At 75.5% G+C, this 25,000-nt stretch overlaps 13 non-coding genes across 13 annotated transcripts; 2 read left to right on the forward strand and 11 right to left on the reverse strand.

Moving 5' to 3' along the window:
• Positions 1-362: 362 nt before the first annotated feature.
• Positions 363-434, reverse strand: TRNAG-UCC (transfer RNA glycine (anticodon UCC)). The gene has a single exon. It is a non-coding gene; the product is annotated as a tRNA-Gly (tRNA).
• A 754-nt stretch (positions 435-1,188) lies between these two features.
• Positions 1,189-1,260, reverse strand: TRNAD-GUC (transfer RNA aspartic acid (anticodon GUC)). Its single transcript has one exon. It is a non-coding gene; the product is annotated as a tRNA-Asp (tRNA).
• A 5,492-nt stretch (positions 1,261-6,752) lies between these two features.
• Positions 6,753-6,824, reverse strand: TRNAE-CUC (transfer RNA glutamic acid (anticodon CUC)). Its single transcript has one exon. It is a non-coding gene; the product is annotated as a tRNA-Glu (tRNA).
• A 291-nt stretch (positions 6,825-7,115) lies between these two features.
• On the reverse strand, positions 7,116-7,187 carry TRNAG-UCC (transfer RNA glycine (anticodon UCC)). The gene has a single exon. It is a non-coding gene; the product is annotated as a tRNA-Gly (tRNA).
• A 746-nt stretch (positions 7,188-7,933) lies between these two features.
• On the reverse strand, positions 7,934-8,005 carry TRNAD-GUC (transfer RNA aspartic acid (anticodon GUC)). Its single transcript has one exon. It is a non-coding gene; the product is annotated as a tRNA-Asp (tRNA).
• A 5,477-nt stretch (positions 8,006-13,482) lies between these two features.
• Positions 13,483-13,554, reverse strand: TRNAE-CUC (transfer RNA glutamic acid (anticodon CUC)). The gene has a single exon. It is a non-coding gene; the product is annotated as a tRNA-Glu (tRNA).
• A 295-nt stretch (positions 13,555-13,849) lies between these two features.
• TRNAG-UCC (transfer RNA glycine (anticodon UCC)) lies at positions 13,850-13,921 on the reverse strand. The gene has a single exon. It is a non-coding gene; the product is annotated as a tRNA-Gly (tRNA).
• A 716-nt stretch (positions 13,922-14,637) lies between these two features.
• Positions 14,638-14,709, reverse strand: TRNAD-GUC (transfer RNA aspartic acid (anticodon GUC)). The gene has a single exon. It is a non-coding gene; the product is annotated as a tRNA-Asp (tRNA).
• A 538-nt stretch (positions 14,710-15,247) lies between these two features.
• Positions 15,248-15,330, forward strand: TRNAL-CAG (transfer RNA leucine (anticodon CAG)). The gene has a single exon. It is a non-coding gene; the product is annotated as a tRNA-Leu (tRNA).
• A 4,851-nt stretch (positions 15,331-20,181) lies between these two features.
• TRNAE-CUC (transfer RNA glutamic acid (anticodon CUC)) lies at positions 20,182-20,253 on the reverse strand. The gene has a single exon. It is a non-coding gene; the product is annotated as a tRNA-Glu (tRNA).
• Positions 20,254-20,544: 291 nt separating this feature from the next.
• Positions 20,545-20,616, reverse strand: TRNAG-UCC (transfer RNA glycine (anticodon UCC)). The gene has a single exon. It is a non-coding gene; the product is annotated as a tRNA-Gly (tRNA).
• A 738-nt stretch (positions 20,617-21,354) lies between these two features.
• On the reverse strand, positions 21,355-21,426 carry TRNAD-GUC (transfer RNA aspartic acid (anticodon GUC)). Its single transcript has one exon. It is a non-coding gene; the product is annotated as a tRNA-Asp (tRNA).
• Positions 21,427-21,964: 538 nt separating this feature from the next.
• TRNAL-CAG (transfer RNA leucine (anticodon CAG)) lies at positions 21,965-22,047 on the forward strand. The gene has a single exon. It is a non-coding gene; the product is annotated as a tRNA-Leu (tRNA).
• The last annotated feature ends 2,953 nt before the right edge of the window (positions 22,048-25,000 follow it).

The raw sequence follows: 25,000 nt of genomic DNA on the forward strand, positions 1-25,000 counted from the left end.
TCCCTGACCGGGAATCGAACCCGGGCCGCGGCGGTGAGAGCGCCGAATCCTAACCACTAGACCACCAGGGAGCGTCGGGCTTCGCGCCTCGCCTGCGCCTCCTGGACCCGGGGCCCGCAGCCCGCCCGCTCGCCGCTCCCTCGCCGCCGGGGCCCCCTGCCTTGCGCAGGCCAGCCGCCCGCCGCCCCGGCCCAGGCACGCGCCCTCGCCGGCTTCCTGCTCGCCGCGCCCTCAAAACGCTGCGCGCGCACACACGCACACACACACACGCACACACACACACACGCACAGCCGCACGCCCGCCGCCCGCCGCCCGCCTCCGGGGCGGGAGGGCCCCGCAGCTCGGCAAAAGGTCGGCCCGCTGCGTTGGCCGGGAATCGAACCCGGGTCAACTGCTTGGAAGGCAGCTATGCTCACCACTATACCACCAACGCCGCACAGCCCGGCCTGCCCCGAGACGCCGGCCCGGGGCTCGCGCCACAGCAGTCCGGCCGCCGCCGCCGCCGCCGCCGCCGCCGCCGCGCCCGCTGGCGCAGCCCTGCTCCGACGCCCCGCCCGCCCCGCAGCGCGGCGCTGCCACCGGCGCCACCAACCGCCGCCCCGCGCCAGCGCCAGCGCCGCGCCCGACGCGGCAGCCCTCGTCCGCCGGGACGGACCGCCTCTGGGGGGCGCCCTCGCTGCCGCGCCACCAAGCGACCGCCATTCCCACGCCGACCGCCCCGCCAAAGCCCCGGCCGGGCGCCCGCCCTCCACCGTCCGGCTCGCCCCAGCCCCTCTCCACAGGCTGCTCGGCGAGGCAGCTGCGCGCAACCGAGAGAGGACCCACCCGCCGCCCGTCCCGGCAGCTGTGCAGCTGTGCAGCGCGCGTCGCGCGTCGCGTCGCGTCGCAGGGAGCCCCGTGCGCCAGCCGCTGGGGGCGGGCCGCTCGTCGGGCGCTGCGGGGAGCAGAGGAAGCCTTGGCTCGGCCGTGCCGAACGACCGCCGCCCGACGGCGAGGGGGCCTCGGGGAGGGGTCCCCGTGGGCAGGCCGGGCACGGGTTGGCGGCCTGCGCCTGGCTGGAGGGCGGGGCAGGGCGAAGAAGCGCCCTCGGGGGCTGGAGGGCGGGGCGCGGCAGGGCGAAGAAGGGCCCTCGGGGGGCAAGCGGCCGGACGCAGAGCGGCGCCAGCCACCAAAAAGGGACGTCTTGCCTCCCCGTCGGGGAATCGAACCCCGGTCTCCCGCGTGACAGGCGGGGATACTCACCACTATACTAACGAGGACGGCGGCGGCCGCCCCGGCGCCCGACCGCTCTCCGGCTGCCTGCCGACGCCGACCCCCGCCCTCGAGGCCCTGCCCGCCACCGGTGCCCCGGCACGTGTGCCCCATCCGACCCGACAGCCAAACGACCGCGTCATCCAGCAAAGCGGCCCGCGGCCCCGCACATCGACCCCGACCGCGACGCCCAGGCTCCTGGCGGCGGCGGCGACGGCGGCTGGAAATTGCCGAGTCTGCGCCGCCTCTTGCCTCCCGTGCGGAGATCGCGCCGCGAGGAAGAGGCCCTCTCGAGAGGGCCAGCGAGGCGGCGAGGAGAAGGGGGGCGCGCGCCGGGCCGCGGGCCTTGGTCCCGGCCGGCGCCCGGGGTGGGCGACGGGGCGGCGGCGGGCGGTGGAGCCGGGCGAGTCCGCTGGCCTTGCTCCCCGTCGGCCGGCTCGCGCGCGTCCCGTCCGTGGCGCGCCCACAAAGACGCCCGCCAGGCGCCGCGGGCGGCCAAGGGCCCCGCCGGCCGCGTCGGCTCCCAGCCAGGCGAGCGGCCACGCGCCCAGGCCCGCCGTCAGGATGGCCGAGCGGTCTAAGGCGCTGCGTTCAGGTCGCAGTCTCCCCTGGAGGCGTGGGTTCGAATCCCACTCCTGACACGCCGACCTTTTGGCCCGCCCAACCAACGCCCGCCTACCCGGGCCTCCCGCACACCCGAGCGCCGCCCTTGCCGCCTTCCTGGCCGGCCCGGGCTGGCCGCTCCGGCCTGTGGCCGCCGCGCCAAACTCCAGGCCCCTACACGCACGCCCCTCTCCACCCCACCCGCTTCTCACGCCCGCCGCTGCGCGGGCCTGGCGCACTCAGCCCAGGAGGCTGCCCCAGCGCCTCGAACCCACTGGCAACCGGCCTTCCCGACACAGCGCGCGCGCCCCCCGCCCACTCACTCACACACCCTTCCCACCGGACCCCACACGCGGGGGCTTCAGGACTTCGCGCCCCATCGTTCCTCGCCTGCTCTCCCCTTCCCCCTCCGCACACGAGCCCCCCCATTAGGGGGGTTGTGTAGCCCTCCCTCCCACTCGCGCTCCCACTCCCACTCCCACTCCCCCTCCCCCACCCCACCCCACCCCACCCCACCCGACCCTGCGTGAGCAAAGCCCTCCACGGGTCACCCTCCGACTTCTGCCTGGCGCACAGCGCCTCGCTCTTGGAGCGCCACGCCTGCGCAACGGGCGGCACACCGTCCAACACGCTGTCCTTTCCCACAGCCCCCGGCCGCCCGGCCCGCCCATCCTCTCCACACCCTGCTCAGGTCGCCGTCCCCATCTCGGTGGCCTGTGGTGCCCACCACGACTTTTCACCTCGGGCCTCGCCCGGGCCACACATGCCTGCCTCCCGGGCCCCACGCAGCCCGGCCTTCTGCTCGCCAGCCCACCACAGCGCCCTCCCTGCACGGGCCTGCCTGGCACGCGGGCCCAACCCGGCAAGCTGGCTCCGGGGAGCAGCGAGCCGAAGCCCTGGATCCCCGTCGCCCACACGCCACGTCGGGCCCACGGCCGGGGCCAAGCCCCGTCTGCACGCGCGAAGGCGCCTCGGGGGCCCAAACCCACACGACGACACGACGGCGCGCCTCCTCCGCGGGCGGCCCGCCGGCCGGCAGCCACTCTGCCAAAGCGCGCCCGCCATCCAAGACCGCGCTCCTGCCTCGCCACCAACGCACCCCGGAGCCGGACCCTTGCGGGCGAGCCGTCGGCCAGAGCGCAGGCGCCAGGCTCAGGCCCCTCGGGTCTCTTGGCCTGAGCGCCGCTCAGCGGCGGGCGGCCGAGGCGGCGCTCCCCAGCCTGCGGCTCCCACGGCCGCCCCCACGCCACGGCCCTCCCGCCCAGCCCAGCCCTGCCCAGCCCTGCCCAGCCCTGCCCTGCCCTGCCCTGCCCTGCCCTGCCCTGCCCTGCCCTGCCCTGCTCTCGTCCGGCAGGCCGCGCCGTTGGCGCCCGCGCACGGCCACAGCGCCCAGCGCACCCGCGGGGAAGCCCGCCGCCCAGGGGACTTGGGCACGGGCCCGTGGGTCGTCGAAGGGAACGTCGCCCGCCACAGATCGCCGCCCCTCGTTGGCACTCGAGCGCGGGCCAGGCTGGGCGCGGCTCCTGGCTTCCTCCGGCGACGCCGGCAGGGTCGCGGCGGCCCTGGGCCGGACACAAGGCGCGGGATGGGCCGAGGCCGCCCCGCTCTGTCCGCGGCTCCTCCGCGCCTCGGCGCACAGGTGCCACCCGCGCCTCCGGGTCTCCCTGCTCCGCACCCCCCTCCTACCGCGCCCGCCCCCGAGCGCCCTCCAGGGCCCCGCAGCCTCTCTTCCAGCTGCCCCGTCCGCCGACTGGCTCGGATGGAGGAGATGGCCCCGCAGGGCCGTGACCAGTGTCGGGCGGCTGGTGGCGAGCGCCGCTGGGGCGGCGCCTGGTGGCGCCGGCCACCGGTGCATGGGTGGTTCAGTGGTAGAATTCTCGCCTGCCACGCGGGAGGCCCGGGTTCGATTCCCGGCCCATGCAGCACCCCGTCCCCTTTTGGTCCCGCGGCCCCGACGTCCAGCTTAGGCTGCCTCTCTCCTGCGCTCGAGGCCGCCCCCACACACCAACACCTTCCGCCCGCCCCGGGCCCTCGCTCTCGCCCTGGAGACAAAAGTCCCCCCCCCCCTCCGCCCCCAAACACGCACCCCGGGAACCAAACGCCCGCCCCCCAAACCCCCGTGCCCTGACACATTCACGGCCCAGCCACTCTCGTGCCCGCGCACCTTCCTTCCTTGTCCCTCTTCTTTTCCTTCCCGTGACCCCGCTCGAGTCACGCGTTTCCCTTCGAGGGACACTCTCCCGCAGCACACGCGGGCCCATGCACGCCCCACCTCCTCACGCTCCGCCACCTTTCCCCGCTCTCTGGCTCGCTCTGACCCCGGCCGGCAAGTTACGCGGCGTTGGCACTGCCGGCAGGAAGGAACGTGCCGCTCCTACGGGTGACCCACCGCCTTCTCCCGGAGGGTCCCCGTGTCCTGATGGCGCGCCCTCGAGTCTTTCCAAAGAGTTCCGCGAGATCGTCACCATGCACGCCCGCCGTGTGTTCACCTGATCCCGCTCGGCCGCCATCGGTTGCCAACGCTCGCCGGGCCCTCCACCACCGAAACCACCTGCGCCGCCACTGCCACCCAGTCCACCCACCCCGCCCCTCCCCCCCTTCCCCCGGCGCCAGCACCAAGTCCACCACGCGTCAGCACCGGCACCACGACGAATCCTCGCCGCCACCCCCGCCCCCAGGACGCCCCGAGGACACTGCCAAGCCCGCCGCCGCCACCCCAGCCTGCAAGCCCCAAGCCGCACCCCAGCCCCAACCCCTCCACCTCCACCCTCCCCACCCCCCTACTGCTCCAACACCCCGACGCCTGTCAGGCCCCTCCTCCCCGCGCCCCCACTTTCCAAATCCTTCCCGGCCGGGGATCCTCCGTTCCGTTGGTCCCTTTGGCCTCTTCTCAACTCAACCCCCAACGCACACCCGAGACGCGACTCTCTGTCCCCAGGACAGGTCGTTTCTGTCTCTGGGGCAGGGGCATTCCCCGCCCTTGCCCGCTCCCCACCCCTCCTCTCACCCTACTCCTTAGCCTCACCACCTCGCAGCGCAGCACAGCCAGTCTCGCCCGCCGGCGTCCTCTCCCACCGCAGGGGCTTCCGTCTTCCTCGCACCGGAGCCCACTGCCCCTGCTTGCCACCCCGCCGCTCCTTACGGCCTCCAGGCCCCCCCGCCCCACCATCCGCCAACAACCCCGCGGACCCTGTGGTCCTCTCTCGCACGACCCGCCCCGAGGACTCGCTTCCCCCGGCCCTGTCCCCCCTCCCCCGCTCAGGCCCCTCGTCCCCACCCCAACCCTAGATCTCACCCGCCGCCACCCGTGCCGGCCAAGGGGCCTGGCCGCCCGGAGCCCCTGCCTGAGCGGCCCGTTCCCGCAAGCCCCGCACCTCCTCCGGGCCCGCGGCGCTCCGCTCGCACACCCGGGACTCCTCCTCACGCCACCCACCGCGCGGCTCACCGCCGTGCCCTCTTCCTGGGGTCACTTGGCCCTGTGCCCTGACCCGCGTGGGGGGCCACCCACCGGGACCGACGCCTCCATCCCGCACCGTCTCCCGCCCCCGCACGCGCACGCCCAGCACCCCGGCCGGGCCCGTGGGGGAGCTTCCCGCGCTCACGGGGCGCACCCCTATGCCCACCGGGGGCGCCTTGGCACAGGGGAGAACGGCTCCGTCAAAGTCCAGCGTGGGGCCCGCGGCAGCTTCCTGCCGCTCATCGGCTCGGCCCTCCCCTCTGCCTCGGCCGGAACCGGTCCCTGGACAGATACTCAGCTCCGCTGGCTCACGGCGGCGCGCCCGTCGTGGCGGCAAGGGGCCGGAGAGCTGCCATCTCCTTTGGGGAGCAGCCGCAGGAGAAGATGGATGCGGGGCTGGAGAGAGGGATGGCGTGGGTGGACGCCGAGGCGGGAAGGGGAACGCCGTCCAAAGTCCCAGCTCGGTGGGGGGAGGGGCGTGGGGGAGGCAAGAGTTCCGGGGAACGCCCCGGCCACTTGGCCATAGGACGCGGAGCGTCGCTGAGGCCACTGGAAGAAAACGCTGGCCACCCCCGCCACCCGTCCGCCCCCAGCCCCTCCCCACCTGCTTGCCCGTGGCGTTTTCCGGAACGGCCTCCTGTAGCTCCCTGCTCTGTCTCCTCCGCGGCGGGCTGGTCTCGCTAGCCCGACGGACGGACGGGTCGAGGGTCACTGGCCCATCTCCGCCTCTCGGGCGCCGCGGCCGGGCCCTCGGCTCCCACGCCCGCGCGAGACCCAGACGCCCCTGGCGCCCAATCGCCGGGCCCCCGGGACACGCAGCGGGCCCAGGACCCGGCAGGCGGCGGCGGGAAAGCTGCCGGCGCCTTGGCTGGCGCGAGGGGCGAGGCCAGGGACCACAGGTCTCGGCAGGTGGCCCGACCGGTCCAGGGAGACCCCTGCCCCCTCCCGCCCGCACCCCCAGCCCCAGCCCCCACCGGCGGCCCCACCTCGGGAGGGACCAAGGGGCGGCTTGGGGGCCGCGAAACTGTCGCGGCCGAAGCCAGGCTGCGGGAGAGTCGAAGCGCGTGCGGGGGCCGGCGGCGGGGCTGTGCGCCCGCGGCCACGGCGGGAGAGAGGCGGCCCCAGCCACCGAGGAAGAGGGGAAGCGAGGCGAGCGTCCGAGGAGGAGGAGGAGGAGGAGGGGAGACGCCCAGGGGGCGAGCGGGGGCCGAAAGGTCTGCCGTTGGCAGGGGTGGAGGGGGCGTGGCAGGGTCAGGGCTGGACGTGGCGGGTGGCCTTGTCGGGAGGCCGAGGCCAGGGGGCGAGGGGCGAAGCGAGCGAGCTCCGGCGCGGGCTAAAAGTGTGCGTGGTGGGGGGAGGGGTCGCGGCCGCCCGCGCCGCGCCGGGGAGGCGGAGGTCGGGCGGCCGGCAGGCGGGCAGGCGGAGAGGAAGAAGAAAGGCTTCCCTGACCGGGAATCGAACCCGGGCCGCGGCGGTGAGAGCGCCGAATCCTAACCACTAGACCACCAGGGAGCGTCGGGCTTCGCGCCTCGCCTGCGCCTCCTGGACCCGGGGCCCGCAGCCCGCCCGCTCGCCGCTCCCTCGCCGCCGGGGCCCCCTGCCTTGCGCAGGCCAGCCGCCCGCCGCCCCGGCCCAGGCACGCGCCCTCGCCGGCTTCCTGCTCGCCGCGCCCTCAAAACGCTGCGCGCGCACACACGCACACACACACACGCACACACACACACACGCACAGCCGCACGCCCGCCGCCCGCCGCCCGCCTCCGGGGCGGGAGGGCCCCGCAGCTCGGCAAAAGGTCGGCCCGCTGCGTTGGCCGGGAATCGAACCCGGGTCAACTGCTTGGAAGGCAGCTATGCTCACCACTATACCACCAACGCCGCACAGCCCGGCCTGCCCCGAGACGCCGGCCCGGGGCTCGCGCCACAGCAGTCCGGCCGCCGCCGCCGCCGCCGCCGCCGCCGCCGCCTGGCGCAGCCCTGCTCCGACGCCCCGCCCGCCCGCAGCGCGGCGCTGCCACCGGCGCCACCAACCGCCGCCCCGCGCCAGCGCCAGCGCCGCGCCCGACGCGGCAGCCCTCGTCCGCCGGGACGGACCGCCTCTGGGGGGCGCCCTCGCTGCCGCGCCACCAAGCGACCGCCATTCCCACGCCGACCGCCCCGCCAAAGCCCCGGCCGGGCGCCCGCCCTCCACCGTCCGGCTCGCCCCAGCCCCTCTCCACAGGCTGCTCGGCGAGGCAGCTGCGCGCACCGAGAGAGGACCCACCCGCCGCCCGTCCCGGCAGCTGTGCAGCTGTGCAGCGCGCGTCGCGCGTCGCGTCGCGTCGCAGGGAGCCCCGTGCGCCAGCCGCTGGGGGCGGGCCGCTCGTCGGGCGCTGCGGGGAGCAGAGGAAGCCTTGGCTCGGCCGTGCCGAACGACCGCCGCCCGACGGCGAGGGGGCCTCGGGGAGGGGTCCCCGTGGGCAGGCCGGGCACGGGTTGGCGGCCTGCGCCTGGCTGGAGGGCGGGGCAGGGCGAAGAAGCGCCCTCGGGGGCTGGAGGGCGGGGCGCGGCAGGGCGAAGAAGGGCCCTCGGGGGCAAGCGGCCGGACGCAGAGCGGCGCCAGCCACCAAAAAGGGACGTCTTGCCTCCCCGTCGGGGAATCGAACCCCGGTCTCCCGCGTGACAGGCGGGGATACTCACCACTATACTAACGAGGACGGCGGCGGCCGCCCCGGCGCCCGACCGCTCTCCGGCTGCCTGCCGACGCCGACCCCCGCCCTCGAGGCCCTGCCCGCCACCGGTGCCCGGCACGTGTGCCCCATCCGACCCGACAGCCAAACGACCGCGTCATCCAGCAAAGCGGCCCGCGGCCCGCACACGACCCCGACCGCGCGCCCGGCCCTGGCGGCGGCGGCGACGGCGGCTGGAAATGCCGAGTCTGCGCCGCCTCTTGCCTCCCGTGCGGAGATCGCGCCGCGAGGAAGAGGCCCTCTCGAGAGGGCCAGCGAGGCGGCGAGGAGAAGGGGGGCGCGCGCCGGGCCGCGGCCTTGTCCCGGCCGGCGCCCGGGGTGGGCGACGGGGCGGCGGCGGCGGTGGAGCCGGGCGAGTCCGCTGGCCTTGCTCCCCGTCGGCCGGCGCGCGCGTCCCGTCCGTGGCGCGCCCACAAAGACGCCCGCCAGGCGCCGCGGGCGGCCAAGGGCCCCGCCGGCCGCGTCGGCTCCCAGCCAGGCGAGCGGCCACGCGCCCAGGCCCGCCGTCAGGATGGCCGAGCGGTCTAAGGCGCTGCGTTCAGGTCGCAGTCTCCCCTGGAGGCGTGGGTTCGAATCCCACTCCTGACACGCCGACCTTTTGGCCCGCCCAACCAACGCCCGCCTACCCGGGCCTCCCGCACACCCGAGCGCCGCCCTTGGCCGCCTTCCTGGCCGGCCCGGGCTGGCGCTCCGGCCTGTGGCCGCCGCGCCAAACTCCAGGCCCCTACACGCACGCCTCTCCACCCCACCCGCTTCTCACGCCCGCCGCTGCGCGGGCCTGGCGCACTCAGCCCAGGAGGCTGCCCCAGCGCCTCGAACCCACTGGCAACCGGCCTTCCCGACACAGCGCGCGCGCCCCCCGCCCACTCACTCACACACCCTTCCCACCGGACCCCACACGCGGGGGCTTCAGGACTTCGCGCCCCATCGTTCCTCGCCTGCTCTCCCCTTCCCCCTCCGCACACGAGCCCCCCCATTAGGGGGGTTGTGTAGCCCTCCCTCCCACTCGCGCTCCCACTCCCACTCCCACTCCCCCTCCCCCACCCCACCCCACCCCACCCCACCCGACCCTGCGTGAGCAAAGCCCTCCACGGGTCACCCTCCGACTTCTGCCTGGCGCACAGCGCCTCGCTCTTGGAGCGCCACGCCTGCGCAACGGGCGGCACACCGTCCAACACGCTGTCCTTTCCCACAGCCCCCGGCCGCCCGGCCCGCCCATCCTCTCCACACCCTGCTCAGGTCGCCGTCCCCATCTCGGTGGCCTGTGGTGCCCACCACGACTTTTCACCTCGGGGCCTCGCCCGGGCCACACATGCCTGCCTCCCGGGCCCCACGCAGCCCGGCCTTCTGCTCGCCAGCCCACCACAGCGCCCTCCCTGCACGGGGCCTGCCTGGCACGCGGGCCCAACCCGGCAAGCTGGCTCCGGGGAGCAGCGAGCCGAAGCCCTGGATCCCCGTCGCCCACACGCCACGTCGGGCCCACGGCCGGGGCCAAGCCCCGTCTGCACGCGCGAAGGCGCCTCGGGGGCCCAAACCCACGACGACACGACGGCGCGCCTCCTCCGCGGGCGGCCCGCCGGCCGGCAGCCACTCTGCCAAAGCGCGCCCGCCATCCAAGACCGCGCTCCTGCCTCGCCACCAACGCACCCCGGAGCCGGACCCTTGCGGGCGAGCCGTCGGCCAGAGCGCAGGCGCCAGGCTCAGGCCCCTCGGGTCTCTTGGCCTGAGCGCCGCTCAGCGGCGGGCGGCCGAGGCGGCGCTCCCCAGCCTGCGGCTCCCACGGCCGCCCCCACGCCACGGCCCTCCCGCCCAGCCCAGCCCTGCCCAGCCCTGCCCAGCCCTGCCCTGCCCTGCCCTGCCCTGCCCTGCCCTGCCCTGCCCTGCCCTGCTCTCGTCCGGCAGGCCGCGCCGTTGGCGCCCGCGCACGGCCACGCGCCCAGCGCACCCGCGGGGAAGCCCGCCGCCCAGGGGACTTGGGCACGGGCCCGTGGGTCGTCGAAGGGAACGTCGCCCGCCACAGATCGCCGCCCCTCGTTGGCACTCGAGCGCGGGCCAGGCTGGGCGCGGCTCCTGGCTTCCTCCGGCGACGCCGGCAGGGTCGCGGCGGCCCTGGGCCGGACACAAGGCGCGGGATGGGCCGAGGCCGCCCCGCTCTGTCGCGGCTCCTCCGCGCCTCAGCGCACAGGTGCCACCGCGCCTCCGGGTCTCCCTGCTCCGCACCCCCCTCCTACCGCGCCCGCCCCCGAGCGCCCTCCAGGGCCCCGCAGCCTCTCTTCCAGCTGCCCCGTCCGCCGACTGGCTCGGATGGAGGAGATGGCCCCGCAGGGCCGTGACCAGTGTCGGGCGGCTGGTGGCGAGCGCCGCTGGGGCGGCGCCTGGTGGCGCCGGCCACCGGTGCATGGGTGGTTCAGTGGTAGAATTCTCGCCTGCCACGCGGGAGGCCCGGGTTCGATTCCCGGCCCATGCAGCACCCCGTCCCCTTTTGGTCCCGCGGCCCCGACGTCCAGCTTAGGCTGCCTCTCTCCTGCGCTCGAGGCCGCCCCCACACACCAACACCTTCCGCCCGCCCCGGGCCCTCGCTCTCGCCCTGGAGACAAAAGTCCCCCCCCCCCTCCGCCCCCAAACACGCACCCCGGGAACCAAACGCCCGCCCCCCAAACCCCCGTGCCCTGACACATTCACGGCCCAGCCACTCTCGTGCCCGCGCACCTTCCTTCCTTGTCCCTCTTCTTTTCCTTCCCGTGACCCCGCTCGAGTCACGCGTTTCCCTTCGAGGGACACTCTCCCGCAGCACACGCGGGCCCATGCACGCCCCACCTCCTCACGCTCCGCCACCTTTCCCCGCTCTCTGGCTCGCTCTGACCCCGGCCGGCAAGTTACGCGGCGTTGGCACTGCCGGCAGGAAGGAACGTGCCGCTCCTACGGGTGACCCACCGCCTTCTCCCGGAGGGTCCCCGTGTCCTGATGGCGCGCCCTCGAGTCTTTCCAAAGAGTTCCGCGAGATCGTCACCATGCACGCCCGCCGTGTGTTCACCTGATCCCGCTCGGCCGCCATCGGTTGCCAACGCTCGCCGGGCCCTCCACCACCGAAACCACCTGCGCCGCCACTGCCACCCAGTCCACCCACCCCGCCCCTCCCCCCCTTCCCCCGGCGCCAGCACCAAGTCCACCACGCGTCAGCACCGGCACCACGACGAATCCTCGCCGCCACCCCCGCCCCCAGGACGCCCCGAGGACACTGCCAAGCCCGCCGCCGCCACCCCAGCCTGCAAGCCCCAAGCCGCACCCCAGCCCCAACCCCTCCACCTCCACCCTCCCCACCCCCCTACTGCTCCAACACCCCGACGCCTGTCAGGCCCCTCCTCCCCGCGCCCCCACTTTCCAAATCCTTCCCGGCCGGGGATCCTCCGTTCCGTTGGTCCCTTTGGCCTCTTCTCAACTCAACCCCCAACGCACACCCGAGACGCGACTCTCTGTCCCCAGGACAGGTCGTTTCTGTCTCTGGGGCAGGGGCATTCCCCGCCCTTGCCCGCTCCCCACCCCTCCTCTCACCCTACTCCTTAGCCTCACCACCTCGCAGCGCAGCACAGCCAGTCTCGCCCGCCGGCGTCCTCTCCCACCGCAGGGGCTTCCGTCTTCCTCGCACCGGAGCCCACTGCCCCTGCTTGCCACCCGCCGCTCCTTACGGCCTCCAGGCCCCCCCGCCCCACCATCCGCCAACAACCCCGCGGACCCTGTGGTCCTCTCTCGCACGACCCGCCCCGAGGACTCGCTTCCCCCGGCCCTGTCCCCCCTCCCCCGCTCAGGCCCCTCGTCCCCACCCCAACCCTAGATCTCACCCGCCGCCACCCGTGCCGGCCAAGGGGCCTGGCCGCCCGGAGCCCCTGCCTGAGCGGCCCGTTCCCGCAAGCCCCGCACCTCCTCCGGGCCCGCGGCGCTCCGCTCGCACACCCGGGACTCCTCCTCACGCCACCCACCGCGCGGCTCACCGCCGTGCCCTCTTCCTGGGGTCACTTGGCCCTGTGCCCTGACCCGCGTGGGGGGCCACCCACCGGGACCGACGCCTCCATCCCGCACCGTCTCCCGCCCCCGCACGCGCACGCCCAGCACCCCGGCCGGGCCCGTGGGGGAGCTTCCCGCGCTCACGGGGCGCACCCCTATGCCCACCGGGGGCGCCTTGGCACAGGGGAGAACGGCTCCGTCAAAGTCCAGCGTGGGGCCCGCGGCAGCTTCCTGCCGCTCATCGGCTCGGCCCTCCCCTCTGCCTCGGCCGGAACCGGTCCCTGGACAGATACTCAGCTCCGCTGGCTCACGGCGGCGCGCCCGTCGTGGCGGCAAGGGGCCGGAGAGCTGCCATCTCCTTTGGGGAGCAGCCGCAGGAGAAGATGGATGCGGGGCTGGAGAGAGGGATGGCGTGGGTGGACGCCGAGGCGGGAAGGGGAACGCCGTCCAAAGTCCCAGCTCGGTGGGGGGAGGGGCGTGGGGGAGGCAAGAGTTCCGGGGAACGCCCCGGCCACTTGGCCATAGGACGCGGAGCGTCGCTGAGGCCACTGGAAGAAAACGCTGGCCACCCCCGCCACCCGTCCGCCCCCAGCCCCTCCCCACCTGCTTGCCCGTGGCGTTTTCCGGAACGGCCTCCTGTAGCTCCCTGCTCTGTCTCCTCCGCGGCGGGCTGGTCTCGCTAGCCCGACGGACGGACGGGTCGAGGGTCACTGGCCCATCTCCGCCTCTCGGGCGCCGCGGCCGGGCCCTCGGCTCCCACGCCCGCGCGAGACCCAGACGCCCCTGGCGCCCAATCGCCGGGCCCCCGGGACACGCAGCGGGCCCAGGACCCGGCAGGCGGCGGCGGGAAAGCTGCCGGCGCCTTGGCTGGCGCGAGGGGCGAGGCCAGGGACCACAGGTCTCGGCAGGTGGCCCGACCGGTCCAGGGAGACCCCTGCCCCCTCCCGCCCGCACCCCCAGCCCCAGCCCCCACCGGCGGCCCCACCTCGGGAGGGACCAAGGGGCGGCTTGGGGGCCGCGAAACTGTCGCGGCCGAAGCCAGGCTGCGGGAGAGTCGAAGCGCGTGCGGGGGCCGGCGGCGGGGCTGTGCGCCCGCGGCCACGGCGGGAGAGAGGCGGCCCCAGCCACCGAGGAAGAGGGGAAGCGAGGCGAGCGTCCGAGGAGGAGGAGGAGGAGGAGGAGGGGAGACGCCCAGGGGGCGAGCGGGGGCCGAAAGGTCTGCCGTTGGCAGGGGTGGAGGGGGCGTGGCAGGGTCAGGGCTGGACGTGGCGGGTGGCCTTGTCGGGAGGCCGAGGCCAGGGGGCGAGGGGCGAAGCGAGCGAGCTCCGGCGCGGGCTAAAAGTGTGCGTGGTGGGGGGAGGGGTCGCGGCCGCCCGCGCCGCGCCGGGGAGGCGGAGGTCGGGCGGCCGGCAGGCGGGCAGGCGGAGAGGAAGAAGAAAGGCTTCCCTGACCGGGAATCGAACCCGGGCCGCGGCGGTGAGAGCGCCGAATCCTAACCACTAGACCACCAGGGAGCGGCGGGCTTCGCGCCTCGCCTGCGCCTCCTGGACCCGGGGTCCGCAGCCCGCCCGCTCGCCGCTCCCTCGCCGCCGGGGCCCCCTGCCTTGCGCAGGCCAGCCGCCCGCCGCCCCGGCCCAGGCACGCGCCCTCGCCGGCTTCCTGCTCGCCGCGCCCTCAAAACGCTGCGCGCGCGCGCGCGCGCGCGCACACACACACACACACACACACAGACGCACAGCGGCACGCCCGCCGCCCGCCGCCCGCCTCCGGGGCGGGAGGGCCCCGCAGCTCGGCAAAAGGTCGGCCCGCTGCGTTGGCCGGGAATCGAACCCGGGTCAACTGCTTGGAAGGCAGCTATGCTCACCACTATACCACCAACGCCGCACAGCCCGGCGTGCCCCGAGACGCCGGCCCGGGGCTCGCGCCACAGCCGTCCGGCCGCCGCCGCCTGGCGCAGCCCTGCTCCGACGCCCCGCCCGCCCGCAGCGCGGCGCTGCCACCGGCGCCACCAACCGCCGCCCCGCGCCAGCGCCAGCGCCGCGCCGCGCCCGACGCGGCAGCCCTCGTCCGCCGGGACGGACCGCCTCTGGGGAGCGCCCTCGCTGCCACTCCACCAAGCGACCGCCATTCCCACGCCGACCGCCCCGCCAAAGCCCCGGCCGGGCGCCCGCCCTCCACCGTCCGGCTCGCCCCAGCCCTTCTCCACCGGCTGCTCGGCGAGGCAGCTGCGCGCACCGAGAGAGGACCCACCCGCCGCCCGTCCCGGCAGCTGTGCAGCTGTGCAGCGCGCGTCGCGCGTCGCGTCGCGTCGCAGGGAGCCCCGTGCGCCAGCCGCTGGGGGCGGGCCGCTCGTCGGGCGCTGCGGGGAGCAGAGGAAGCTTTGGCTCGGCCGTGCCGAATGACCGCCGCCCGACGGCGAGGGCTCCCCGTGGGCAGGCCGGGCACGGGTTGGCGGCCTGCGCCTGGCTGGAGGGCGGGGCAGGGCGAAGAAGCGCCCTCGGGGGCTGGAGGGCGGGGCGCGGCAGGGCGAAGAAGGGCCCTCGGGGGCAAGCGGCCGGACGCAGAGCGGCGCCAGCCACCAAAAAGGGACGTCTTGCCTCCCCGTCGGGGAATCGAACCCCGGTCTCCCGCGTGACAGGCGGGGATACTCACCACTATACTAACGAGGACGGCGGCGGCCGCCCCGGCGCCCGACCGCTCTCCGGCTGCCTGCCGACGCCGACCCCCGCCCTCGAGGCCCTGCCCGCCACCGGTGCCCGGCGCGTGTGCCCCATCCGACCCGACAGTCAAACGACCGCGTCATCCAGCAAAGCGGCCCGCGGCCCGCACACGACCCCGACCGCGCGCCCGGCCCTGGCGGCGGCGGCGACGGCGGCTGGAAATGCCGAGTCTGCGCCGCCTCTTGCCTCCCGTGCGGAGATCGCGCCGCGAGGAAGAGGCCCTCTCGAGAGGGCCAGCGAGGCGGCGAGGAGAAGGGGGGCGCGCGCCGGGCCGCGGCCTTGTCCCGGCCGGCGCCCGGGGTGGGCGACGGGGCGGCGGCGGCGGTGGAGCCGGGCGAGTCCGCTGGCCTTGCTCCCCGTCGGCCGGCGCGCGCGTCCCGTCCGTGGCGCGCCCACAAAGACGCCCGCCAGGCGCCGCGGGCGGCCAAGGGCCCCGCCGGCCGCGTCGGCTCCCAGCCAGGCGAGCGGCCACGCGCCCAGGCCCGCCGTCAGGATGGCCGAGCGGTCTAAGGCGCTGCGTTCAGGTCGCAGTCTCCCCTGGAGGCGTGGGTTCGAATCCCACTCCTGACACGCCGACCTTTTGGCCCGCCCAACCAACGCCCGCCTACCCGGGCCTCCCGCACACCCGAGCGCCGCCCTTGGCCGCCTTCCTGGCCGGCCCGGGCTGGCGCTCCGGCCTGTGGCCGCCGCGCCAAACTCCAGGCCCCTACACGCACGCCTCTCCACCCCACCCGCTTCTCACGCCCGCCGCTGCGCGGGCCTGGCGCACTCAGCCCAGGAGGCTGCCCCAGCGCCTCGAACCCACTGGCAACCGGCCTTCCCGACACAGCGCGCGCGCCCCCGCCCACTCACTCACACACCCTTCCCACCGGACCCCACACGCGGGGGCTTCAGGACTTCGCGCCCCATCGTTCCTCGCCTGCTCTCCCCTTCCCCCTCCGCACACGAGCCCCCCCATTAGGGGGGTTGTGTAGCCCTCCCTCCCACTCGCGCTCCCACTCCCACTCCCACTCCCCCTCCCCCACCCCACCCCACCCCACCCCACCCGACCCTGCGTGAGCAAAGCCCTCCACGGGTCACCCTCCGACTTCTGCCTGGCGCACAGCGCCTCGCTCTTGGAGCGCCACGCCTGCGCAACGGGCGGCACACCGTCCAACACGCTGTCCTTTCCCACAGCCCCCGGCCGCCCGGCCCGCCCATCCTCTCCACACCCTGCTCAGGTCGCCGTCCCCATCTCGGTGGCCTGTGGTGCCCACCACGACTTTTCACCTCGGGGCCTCGCCCGGGCCACACATGCCTGCCTCCCGGGCCCCACGCAGCCCGGCCTTCTGCTCGCCAGCCCACCACAGCGCCCTCCCTGCACGGGGCCTGCCTGGCACGCGGGCCCAACCCGGCAAGCTGGCTCCGGGGAGCAGCGAGCCGAAGCCCTGGATCCCCGTCGCCCACACGCCACGTCGGGCCCACGGCCGGGGCCAAGCCCCGTCTGCACGCGCGAAGGCGCCTCGGGGGCCCAAACCCACGACGACACGACGGCGCGCCTCCTCCGCGGGCGGCCCGCCGGCCGGCAGCCACTCTGCCAAAGCGCGCCCGCCATCCAAGACCGCGCTCCTGCCTCGCCACCAACGCACCCCGGAGCCGGACCCTTGCGGGCGAGCCGTCGGCCAGAGCGCAGGCGCCAGGCTCAGGCCCCTCGGGTCTCTTGGCCTGAGCGCCGCTCAGCGGCGGGCGGCCGAGGCGGCGCTCCCCAGCCTGCGGCTCCCACGGCCGCCCCCACGCCACGGCCCTCCCGCCCAGCCCAGCCCTGCCCAGCCCTGCCCAGCCCTGCCCTGCCCTGCCCTGCCCTGCCCTGCCCTGCCCTGCCCTGCCCTGCTCTCGTCCGGCAGGCCGCGCCGTTGGCGCCCGCGCACGGCCACGCGCCCAGCGCACCCGCGGGGAAGCCCGCCGCCCAGGGGACTTGGGCACGGGCCCGTGGGTCGTCGAAGGGAACGTCGCCCGCCACAGATCGCCGCCCCTCGTTGGCACTCGAGCGCGGGCCAGGCTGGGCGCGGCTCCTGGCTTCCTCCGGCGACGCCGGCAGGGTCGCGGCGGCCCTGGGCCGGACACAAGGCGCGGGATGGGCCGAGGCCGCCCCGCTCTGTCGCGGCTCCTCCGCGCCTCGGCGCACAGGTGCCACCGCGCCTCCGGGTCTCCCTGCTCCGCACCCCCCTCCTACCGCGCCCGCCCCCGAGCGCCCTCCAGGGCCCCGCAGCCTCTCTTCCAGCTGCCCCGTCCGCCGACTGGCTCGGATGGAGGAGATGGCCCCGCAGGGCCGTGACCAGTGTCGGGCGGCTGGTGGCGAGCGCCGCTGGGGTGGCGCCTGGTGGCGCCGGCCACCGGTGCATGGGTGGTTCAGTGGTAGAATTCTCGCCTGCCACGCGGGAGGCCCGGGTTCGATTCCCGGCCCATGCAGCACCCCGTCCCCTTTTGGTCCCGCGGCCCCGACGTCCAGCTTAGGCTGCCTCTCTCCTGCGCTCGAGGCCGCCCCCACACACCAACACCTTCCGCCCGCCCCGGGCCCTCGCTCTCGCCCTGGAGACAAAAGTCCCCCCCCCCTCCGCCCCCAAACACGCACCCCGGGAACCAAACGCCCGCCCCCCAAACCCCCGTGCCCTGACACATTCACGGCCCAGCCACTCTCGTGCCCGCGCACCTTCCTTCCTTGTCCCTCTTCTTTTCCTTCCCGTGACCCCGCTCGAGTCACGCGTTTCCCTTCGAGGGACACTCTCCCGCAGCACACGCGGGCCCATGCACGCCCCACCTCCTCACGCTCCGCCACCTTTCCCCGCTCTCTGGCTCGCTCTGACCCCGGCCGGCAAGTTACGCGGCGTTGGCACTGCCGGCAGGAAGGAACGTGCCGCTCCTACGGGTGACCCACCGCCTTCTCCCGGAGGGTCCCCGTGTCCTGATGGCGCGCCCTCGAGTCTTTCCAAAGAGTTCCGCGAGATCGTCACCATGCACGCCCGCCGTGTGTTCACCTGATCCCGCTCGGCCGCCATCGGTTGCCAACGCTCGCCGGGCCCTCCACCACCGAAACCACCTGCGCCGCCACTGCCACCCAGTCCACCCACCCCGCCCCTCCCCCCCTTCCCCCGGCGCCAGCACCAAGTCCACCACGCGTCAGCACCGGCACCACGACGAATCCTCGCCGCCACCCCCGCCCCCAGGACGCCCCGAGGACACTGCCAAGCCCGCCGCCGCCACCCCAGCCTGCAAGCCCCAAGCCGCACCCCAGCCCCAACCCCTCCACCTCCACCCTCCCCACCCCCCTACTGCTCCAACACCCCGACGCCTGTCAGGCCCCTCCTCCCCGCGCCCCCACTTTCCAAATCCTTCCCGGCCGGGGATCCTCCGTTCCGTTGGTCCCTTTGGCCTCTTCTCAACTCAACCCCCAACGCACACCCGAGACGCGACTCTCTGTCCCCAGGACAGGTCGTTTCTGTCTCTGGGGCAGGGGCATTCCCCGCCCTTGCCCGCTCCCCACCCCTCCTCTCACCCTACTCCTTAGCCTCACCACCTCGCAGCGCAGCACAGCCAGTCTCGCCCGCCGGCGTCCTCTCCCACCGCAGGGGCTTCCGTCTTCCTCGCACCGGAGCCCACTGCCCCTGCTTGCCACCCGCCGCTCCTTACGGCCTCCAGGCCCCCCCGCCCCACCATCCGCCAACAACCCCGCGGACCCTGTGGTCCTCTCTCGCACGACCCGCCCCGAGGACTCGCTTCCCCCGGCCCTGTCCCCCCTCCCCCGCTCAGGCCCCTCGTCCCCACCCCAACCCTAGATCTCACCCGCCGCCACCCGTGCCGGCCAAGGGGCCTGGCCGCCCGGAGCCCCTGCCTGAGCGGCCCGTTCCCGCAAGCCCCGCACCTCCTCCGGGCCCGCGGCGCTCCGCTCGCACACCCGGGACTCCTCCTCACGCCACCCACCGCGCGGCTCACCGCCGTGCCCTCTTCCTGGGGTCACTTGGCCCTGTGCCCTGACCCGCGTGGGGGGCCACCCACCGGGACCGACGCCTCCATCCCGCACCGTCTCCCGCCCCCGCACGCGCACGCCCAGCACCCCGGCCGGGCCCGTGGGGGAGCTTCCCGCGCTCACGGGGCGCACCCCTATGCCCACCGGGGGCGCCTTGGCACAGGGGAGAACGGCTCCGTCAAAGTCCAGCGTGGGGCCCGCGGCAGCTTCCTGCCGCTCATCGGCTCGGCCCTCCCCTCTGCCTCGGCCGGAACCGGTCCCTGGACAGATACTCAGCTCCGCTGGCTCACGGCGGCGCGCCCGTCGTGGCGGCAAGGGGCCGGAGAGCTGCCATCTCCTTTGGGGAGCAGCCGCAGGAGAAGATGGATGCGGGGCTGGAGAGAGGGATGGCGTGGGTGGACGCCGAGGCGGGAAGGGGAACGCCGTCCAAAGTCCCAGCTCGGTGGGGGGAGGGGCGTGGGGGAGGCAAGAGTTCCGGGGAACGCCCCGGCCACTTGGCCATAGGACGCGGAGCGTCGCTGAGGCCACTGGAAGAAAACGCTGGCCACCCCCGCCACCCGTCCGCCCCCAGCCCCTCCCCACCTGCTTGCCCGTGGCGTTTTCCGGAACGGCCTCCTGTAGCTCCCTGCTCTGTCTCCTCCGCGGCGGGCTGGTCTCGCTAGCCCGACGGACGGACGGGTCGAGGGTCACTGGCCCATCTCCGCCTCTCGGGCGCCGCGGCCGGGCCCTCGGCTCCCACGCCCGCGCGAGACCCAGACGCCCCTGGCGCCCAATCGCCGGGCCCCCGGGACACGCAGCGGGCCCAGGACCCGGCAGGCGGCGGCGGGAAAGCTGCCGGCGCCTTGGCTGGCGCGAGGGGCGAGGCCAGGGACCACAGGTCTCGGCAGGTGGCCCGACCGGTCCAGGGAGACCCCTGCCCCCTCCCGCCCGCACCCCCAGCCCCAGCCCCCACCGGCGGCCCCACCTCGGGAGGGACCAAGGGGCGGCTTGGGGGCCGCGAAACTGTCGCGGCCGAAGCCAGGCTGCGGGAGAGTCGAAGCGCGTGCGGGGGCCGGCGGCGGGGCTGTGCGCCCGCGGCCACGGCGGGAGAGAGGCGGCCCCAGCCACCGAGGAAGAGGGGAAGCGAGGCGAGCGTCCGAGGAGGAGGAGGAGGAGGAGGGGAGACGCCCAGGGGGCGAGCGGGGGCCGAAAGGTCTGCCGTTGGCAGGGGTGGAGGGGGCGTGGCAGGGTCAGGGCTGGACGTGGCGGGTGGCCTTGTCGGGAGGCCGAGGCCAGGGGGCGAGGGGCGAAGCGAGCGAGCTCCGGCGCGGGCTAAAAGTGTGCGTGGTGGGGGGAGGGGTCGCGGCCGCCCGCGCCGCGCCGGGGAGGCGGAGGTCGGGCGGCCGGCAGGCGGGCAGGCGGAGAGGAAGAAGAAAGGCTTCCCTGACCGGGAATCGAACCCGGGCCGCGGCGGTGAGAGCGCCGAATCCTAACCACTAGACCACCAGGGAGCGTCGGGCTTCGCGCCTCGCCTGCGCCTCCTGGACCCGGGGCCCGCAGCCCGCCCGCTCGCCGCTCCCTCGCCGCCGGGGCCCCCTGCCTTGCGCAGGCCAGCCGCCCGCCGCCCCGGCCCAGGCACGCGCCCTCGCCGGCTTCCTGCTCGCCGCGCCCTCAAAACGCTGCGCGCGCACACACGCACACACACACACGCACACACACACACACGCACAGCCGCACGCCCGCCGCCCGCCGCCCGCCTCCGGGGCGGGAGGGCCCCGCAGCTCGGCAAAAGGTCGGCCCGCTGCGTTGGCCGGGAATCGAACCCGGGTCAACTGCTTGGAAGGCAGCTATGCTCACCACTATACCACCAACGCCGCACAGCCCGGCCTGCCCCGAGACGCCGGCCCGGGGCTCGCGCCACAGCAGTCCGGCCGCCGCCGCCGCCGCCGCCGCCGCCGCCGCCTGGCGCAGCCCTGCTCCGACGCCCCGCCCGCCCGCAGCGCAGCGCTGCCACCGGCGCCACCAACCGCCGCCCCGCGCCAGCGCCAGCGCCGCGCCCGACGCGGCAGCCCTCGTCCGCCGGGACGGACCGCCTCTGGGGGGCGCCCTCGCTGCCGCGCCACCAAGCGACCGCCATTCCCACGCCGACCGCCCCGCCAAAGCCCCGGCCGGGCGCCCGCCCTCCACCGTCCGGCTCGCCCCAGCCCCTCTCCACAGGCTGCTCGGCGAGGCAGCTGCGCGCACCGAGAGAGGACCCACCCGCCGCCCGTCCCGGCAGCTGTGCAGCGCGCGTCGCGCGTCGCGTCGCGTCGCAGGGAGCCCCGTGCGCCAGCCGCTGGGGGCGGGCCGCTCGTCGGGCGCTGCGGGGAGCAGAGGAAGCCTTGGCTCGGCCGTGCCGAACGACCGCCGCCCGACGGCGAGGGGGCCTCGGGGAGGGGTCCCCGTGGGCAGGCCGGGCACGGGTTGGCGGCCTGCGCCTGGCTGGAGGGCGGGGCAGGGCGAAGAAGCGCCCTCGGGGGCTGGAGGGCGGGGCGCGGCAGGGCGAAGAAGGGCCCTCGGGGGCAAGCGGCCGGACGCAGAGCGGCGCCAGCCACCAAAAAGGGACGTCTTGCCTCCCCGTCGGGGAATCGAACCCCGGTCTCCCGCGTGACAGGCGGGGATACTCACCACTATACTAACGAGGACGGCGGCGGCCGCCCCGGCGCCCGACCGCTCTCCGGCTGCCTGCCGACGCCGACCCCCGCCCTCGAGGCCCTGCCCGCCACCGGTGCCCGGCACGTGTGCCCCATCCGACCCGACAGCCAAACGACCGCGTCATCCAGCAAAGCGGCCCGCGGCCCGCACACGACCCCGACCGCGCGCCCGGCCCTGGCGGCGGCGGCGACGGCGGCTGGAAATGCCGAGTCTGCGCCGCCTCTTGCCTCCCGTGCGGAGATCGCGCCGCGAGGAAGAGGCCCTCTCGAGAGGGCCAGCGAGGCGGCGAGGAGAAGGGGGGCGCGCGCCGGGCCGCGGCCTTGTCCCGGCCGGCGCCCGGGGTGGGCGACGGGGCGGCGGCGGCGGTGGAGCCGGGCGAGTCCGCTGGCCTTGCTCCCCGTCGGCCGGCGCGCGCGTCCCGTCCGTGGCGCGCCCACAAAGACGCCCGCCAGGCGCCGCGGGCGGCCAAGGGCCCCGCCGGCCGCGTCGGCTCCCAGCCAGGCGAGCGGCCACGCGCCCAGGCCCGCCGTCAGGATGGCCGAGCGGTCTAAGGCGCTGCGTTCAGGTCGCAGTCTCCCCTGGAGGCGTGGGTTCGAATCCCACTCCTGACACGCCGACCTTTTGGCCCGCCCAACCAACGCCCGCCTACCCGGGCCTCCCGCACACCCGAGCGCCGCCCTTGGCCGCCTTCCTGGCCGGCCCGGGCTGGCGCTCCGGCCTGTGGCCGCCGCGCCAAACTCCAGGCCCCTACACGCACGCCTCTCCACCCCACCCGCTTCTCACGCCCGCCGCTGCGCGGGCCTGGCGCACTCAGCCCAGGAGGCTGCCCCAGCGCCTCGAACCCACTGGCAACCGGCCTTCCCGACACAGCGCGCGCGCCCCCGCCCACTCACTCACACACCCTTCCCACCGGACCCCACACGCGGGGGCTTCAGGACTTCGCGCCCCATCGTTCCTCGCCTGCTCTCCCCTTCCCCCTCCGCACACGAGCCCCCCCATTAGGGGGTTGTGTAGCCCTCCCTCCCACTCGCGCTCCCACTCCCACTCCCACTCCCCCTCCCCCACCCCACCCCACCCCACCCCACCCGACCCTGCGTGAGCAAAGCCCTCCACGGGTCACCCTCCGACTTCTGCCTGGCGCACAGCGCCTCGCTCTTGGAGCGCCACGCCTGCGCAACGGGCGGCACACCGTCCAACACGCTGTCCTTTCCCACAGCCCCCGGCCGCCCGGCCCGCCCATCCTCTCCACACCCTGCTCAGGTCGCCGTCCCCATCTCGGTGGCCTGTGGTGCCCACCACGACTTTTCACCTCGGGGCCTCGCCCGGGCCACACATGCCTGCCTCCCGGGCCCCACGCAGCCCGGCCTTCTGCTCGCCAGCCCACCACAGCGCCCTCCCTGCACGGGGCCTGCCTGGCACGCGGGCCCAACCCGGCAAGCTGGCTCCGGGGAGCAGCGAGCCGAAGCCCTGGATCCCCGTCGCCCACACGCCACGTCGGGCCCACGGCCGGGGCCAAGCCCCGTCTGCACGCGCGAAGGCGCCTCGGGGGCCCAAACCCACGACGACACGACGGCGCGCCTCCTCCGCGGGCGGCCCGCCGGCCGGCAGCCACTCTGCCAAAGCGCGCCCGCCATCCAAGACCGCGCTCCTGCCTCGCCACCAACGCACCCCGGAGCCGGACCCTTGCGGGCGAGCCGTCGGCCAGAGCGCAGGCGCCAGGCTCAGGCCCCTCGGGTCTCTTGGCCTGAGCGCCGCTCAGCGGCGGGCGGCCGAGGCGGCGCTCCCCAGCCTGCGGCTCCCACGGCCGCCCCCACGCCACGGCCCTCCCGCCCAGCCCAGCCCTGCCCAGCCCTGCCCAGCCCTGCCCTGCCCTGCCCTGCCCTGCCCTGCCCTGCCCTGCCCTGCCCTGCTCTCGTCCGGCAGGCCGCGCCGTTGGCGCCCGCGCACGGCCACGCGCCCAGCGCACCCGCGGGGAAGCCCGCCGCCCAGGGGACTTGGGCACGGGCCCGTGGGTCGTCGAAGGGAACGTCGCCCGCCACAGATCGCCGCCCCTCGTTGGCACTCGAGCGCGGGCCAGGCTGGGCGCGGCTCCTGGCTTCCTCCGGCGACGCCGGCAGGGTCGCGGCGGCCCTGGGCCGGACACAAGGCGCGGGATGGGCCGAGGCCGCCCCGCTCTGTCGCGGCTCCTCCGCGCCTCGGCGCACAGGTGCCACCGCGCCTCCGGGTCTCCCTGCTCCGCACCCCCCTCCTACCGCGCCCGCCCCCGAGCGCCCTCCAGGGCCCCGCAGCCTCTCTTCCAGCTGCCCCGTCCGCCGACTGGCTCGGATGGAGGAGATGGCCCCGCAGGGCCGTGACCAGTGTCGGGCGGCTGGTGGCGAGCGCCGCTGGGGCGGCGCCTGGTGGCGCCGGCCACCGGTGCATGGGTGGTTCAGTGGTAGAATTCTCGCCTGCCACGCGGGAGGCCCGGGTTCGATTCCCGGCCCATGCAGCACCCCGTCCCCTTTTGGTCCCGCGGCCCCGACGTCCAGCTTAGGCTGCCTCTCTCCTGCGCTCGAGGCCGCCCCCACACACCAACACCTTCCGCCCGCCCCGGGCCCTCGCTCTCGCCCTGGAGACAAAAGTCCCCCCCCCCTCCGCCCCCAAACACGCACCCCGGGAACCAAACGCCCGCCCCCCAAACCCCCGTGCCCTGACACATTCACGGCCCAGCCACTCTCGTGCCCGCGCACCTTCCTTCCTTGTCCCTCTTCTTTTCCTTCCCGTGACCCCGCTCGAGTCACGCGTTTCCCTTCGAGGGACACTCTCCCGCAGCACACGCGGGCCCATGCACGCCCCACCTCCTCACGCTCCGCCACCTTTCCCCGCTCTCTGGCTCGCTCTGACCCCGGCCGGCAAGTTACGCGGCGTTGGCACTGCCGGCAGGAAGGAACGTGCCGCTCCTACGGGTGACCCACCGCCTTCTCCCGGAGGGTCCCCGTGTCCTGATGGCGCGCCCTCGAGTCTTTCCAAAGAGTTCCGCGAGATCGTCACCATGCACGCCCGCCGTGTGTTCACCTGATCCCGCTCGGCCGCCATCGGTTGCCAACGCTCGCCGGGCCCTCCACCACCGAAACCACCTGCGCCGCCACTGCCACCCAGTCCACCCACCCCGCCCCTCCCCCCCTTCCCCCGGCGCCAGCACCAAGTCCACCACGCGTCAGCACCGGCACCACGACGAATCCTCGCCGCCACCCCCGCCCCCAGGACGCCCCGAGGACACTGCCAAGCCCGCCGCCGCCACCCCAGCCTGCAAGCCCCAAGCCGCACCCCAGCCCCAACCCCTCCACCTCCACCCTCCCCACCCCCCTACTGCTCCAACACCCCGACGCCTGTCAGGCCCCTCCTCCCCGCGCCCCCACTTTCCAAATCCTTCCCGGCCGGGGATCCTCCGTTCCGTTGGTCCCTTTGGCCTCTTCTCAACTCAACCCCCAACGCACACCCGAGACGCGACTCTCTGTCCCCAGGACAGGTCGTTTCTGTCTCTGGGGCAGGGGCATTCCCCGCCCTTGCCCGCTCCCCACCCCT

The sequence above is a fragment of the Equus asinus genome, unplaced genomic scaffold (assembly GCF_041296235.1).
Source record: "Equus asinus isolate D_3611 breed Donkey unplaced genomic scaffold, EquAss-T2T_v2 contig_105, whole genome shotgun sequence".
Classification (NCBI taxonomy): Eukaryota; Metazoa; Chordata; class Mammalia; order Perissodactyla; family Equidae; genus Equus; species Equus asinus.